Genomic DNA, 3,839 nt, shown 5'->3' with positions numbered 1-3,839 from the left:
CATTGTCAAAAGCTGATAACAGACTGGCATGCTCGACCCTGTAAACTCTCACCAACCAGCCTCATGTGGTAGTGGTGCCAGTCAGGTGGGGGAAGCTACAACTATTAATAAATCATGAGTTTAGCAGTTTCAAATTCAGCCCCTATGGCTTATTAATGTTCTAATCATGCCAGTCAATCTGGGAGGATTATTTTGTTGAAACTTAGTTTATTCTGTGGTGTTTTAAATACACTCATTTAAAAAGTAAAATAAAAATATAAAAAGTGAAAACAAATGTATTAATAAAAATAAAAGGATTTGTTCTGTAAAATTTGGATTCAGTCAAAAGACCTCACTTCAGGACCTAGAAGGCCACATGTGCCCTTAAGGCCTCAGGTTCCCCACCCCTGGTCTGGAGTGTGGTGGTTGCTGTTGACTCAGGTGCACGGGCTGGGATGTCAGGCAGTAAGGAAGGAGGTAGCCACGTTGCGAGGCCCAGCCTGTACCTCTGTGGAGCCCATTCTGCTCCTTGGTGAGCCTGCTGCGTTATGGGAGGTAGGGATCTAGCATTTGCAGATTGGTGAAAGGTCCTTACCGCCTGTTCTGCAGGAGTTACGAACAGGAGAAGTGCAATCTGAAGGCAGGTGCATGGTAGGGGTCTGATCTCCCACAGTCCTCAAAGAGGTCTGAGGATGCGGCTTCCTCTTCGTGGTCTCCAGACCTAGTCATCACTCCCTCAGTTTCCCCAGACCCATGACAGAGAGCAAAGACATATTTTTGTACTTGTTGTCTTTGTTGTTTTAAATATCCAGCATGTTGTTGCTTTCTGTCTGTTTGGTTAGGCCAAGCAGCCTCCATCACTGGCGACCGGGTGAGTTTCCCTGTATGGCTTCACTCTCTCTTTGTCATAGGATGTTGCGACCTTTCCCGTTTCAACACAAAACTCAGAGCAGTTGCCTTGCCCATCTGAGATCACTCAGAAAGTCAGCGGGGACACTGGGATTCGTATGTTCTCTACGCCTGTGCTTTTTTTTCCAAGACAAACCGACCTCTCTTGTATTATGAAGAATTAGTAGGCACTAATTTATAGTCACTTCACTTCCCATCAAATGCCTATTAGAAGTCATAAAAGGCCTGGATAAAGGCCATCCGGAAATTCCTAAATTGGAAATATCTGTAGCCAATTGTTTTCAGGGTTTTCAATCCCATTTAGCAGCTGGTGACTGCTCCCTTGCCTGATGTCAGATGCCACCAAATCTTTCTGTGCTTCCTGAGCAAAGGGAAAAAAAGGTGGCTTTTAAAATGCAACTGGGAAAGTTGCTGTGTGCAGTAAGCTGCCAGCGCATGTGTGAACACACCAGGGTGAACTAGGAGAGATTTTTCTGAGCTTTCCAATCTCTCCTTTTCCCCCTTCCCGTGGAGGTTCATTTTAGGGCACAGTGTGTCCTCTGAAGAGGCCACACAGCTGTTGGCAGAGAGAGGAGCTCTATCAGCAGCGAGGGCTCCTCCCTCACTCCTACAGGCTGTCTCACCTTGCTCAGAGAGTCCTTGGGCTTTGGGCACGAGGGAAAGAAGGCATGTATGAGGAAGAACGTGCTGGAGAAAAATCATATTCGGCAAGCCCAGAGGCAATGAGTCCAGCTGTTGACATCATAAGGCTTAGGAAAGGTGGATAACATTTGTGCATTTGCTCACTGTTTCTGTTTTCACTTGATTCCCACGTTGCAGGTGCTCCCATTCAGGCAACATCTTGCTGTTTTTGAACAAGAGGCCAATCAGGAGGACAAGTTAGGGTTTGGAAGATTTTTTTACATTTGGAAGAATGTATGAAGGGCATGCAAAGTGGAAATAGCTTAGATTGAGGACCAATGAGATTGAAGCATTAAAGAAATGAAGTGTGCACAAGTGAAAAAGGAAACAAAAAGAGTGATTCAAGAGAGGCAGGATAAATCAGGCATCCTACAGATGAAGTCAACGGCAGATGGAAGGCGAGGCGTGTTCAACCCATGGGCATCTTCAGTGCTCGCTGCTCAGGAGGCAGCCTGCAGGAATCGTGGGCTTGTGGTCTGATATCTGCTTCTCACTCTGGTATTTCCCTGTTGTATGAACATGGGAAAATCATGTGATATCTCTGAACTGCAATCACCTCAAGTGTACATGTTCATTAATAATAAGATCCAACAATAATATTGTTGTAGGGATCAAATGAGATTGTGTATGCGAAAACATTTTGTAAACTGTAAGCAGTATCTAGTGTAATGTATTCTTGCATATTAGCTGACTCTCATTACTTACATTAACCAGGCCAGAGGCTGGTCAGAAATTACAAAGTGTATCTCAAAGGTATGCACTTTTATTACTTCCTAGTTTGTAATAGCTTGAACTATGTCAACAAGTTAGCTTAGCTGAAGACCTTGGAGTCTTCTGTTAAGGTATGGTAGCAGATATGGAGGGCTTAGTTTTTTAAAAAATACAAATCTTTATGCTTTGAAAGTTCTTGTGATGCTTCCTATCCTTCCCTATGGTAGAGATATGAATATTCCAGGAAAATTTCAGGAAGCAGTCCCAGTCCCATTCTTCCTCTCCATCAATTCACTCTACCTGGAAAATAGTTTCACTCTTAGTCATCCTACCCAGAGGCTGGAGGTCCTCTGGGTGGAAATGCACTTTTGTAGTCTGTGGTTTTTGAGAGGAGAAATGAGATAGTGCAATGTGAAGGGCTTGTGAATTATAAAGTGCTAAATGCAAGTGCAATGGGAGCATTGCTGTTGTCGTTCACAGAGGCAGCTTATTGGACTGGAAACAAACGGAATCTTAAGTAAGAAGAGCTGAGTTCAAGTCCCGACTCTATCACCATCTATTTGTGTGACCTCAGACAAATCATTAACCTCTCAGCACCTTAGCTGTGTTATGTGAAAAAGATGGAAAATACCCACCTCACCTCTGCACAGGACAACATGCATGAAAATGAACTTTCCAAACTGTAAAGTGCTAAACCAAGGTTCTTGTTTGAACATAAAGCATGCGAACCATCTAATTTTTCTCCTTACGGTCCACACTCTGTCCCTCAGGGGAAGCCTGAAAAGTCTTTCTGCACAAGGTCTGCACCTATATTATGTATGTCTGAATGCTACTGAGGCCAGGTTTGCTGATTTAATAGTCATAACCTTTAAAATTCACAATGACTCTTTAGACCGAGTGGCTGTGAAGAGGCATGTCGTGCAATATCCCAGGATGGAGCCCAAAGTCTGTGCTGTGCTTCTAATGAAAGTGATCTCTGGTAATCATTGGTTTTGAATACCTCCTTTGTGCACTTTCCATCATTTTTATGATAAGAAAGATGTCATCTGTATAGCTTCTGCAGAGCCCTGGTTGAGAAGTGAGTTGGTTTAAAGCATTTCATTTCAGATTACTCATAAAGATTTCAGTGGCACTGTTCCTTCATTCGACCTGGTAGTCAATTCTCTTTAGGACCACAATAGCATGAGTGTCATCTTTTGAGCCTAACTACTGCAGTTTAGAAGTCCCCTGAACCCAAACAAAAACATTTGTTTTCTTTAAAGTGTGAGCTTCTCTACAGCCTGGTCTAAATTCCTTTTATGTCTGTTTTTTTTGAGACAGAGTCTCACTCTTTTTCCCTGGGCTAGAGTGAGTGCCGTGGCGTCCGCCTAGCTCACAGCAACCTCACACTCCTGGGCTCAAGCAATCCTTCTTCTTCAGCCTCCCGAGTAGCTGGGACTACAGGCATGTGCCACCATGCCTGGCTAATTTTTCTATGTATTTTTAGTTGTCCAATTAATTTCTTTCTATTTTTAGTAGAGACGGGGTCTCGCTCTTGCTCAGGCTGGTTTCGAACTCCT

The sequence above is a fragment of the Propithecus coquereli genome, unplaced genomic scaffold (genome assembly GCF_000956105.1).
Source record: "Propithecus coquereli isolate 6110/MARCELLA unplaced genomic scaffold, Pcoq_1.0 Scaffold3, whole genome shotgun sequence".
Taxonomy (NCBI): Eukaryota; Metazoa; Chordata; class Mammalia; order Primates; family Indriidae; genus Propithecus; species Propithecus coquereli.
The sequence above is the reverse complement of the archived record's forward strand: the minus strand, read 5'-3'. Positions refer to the sequence as shown.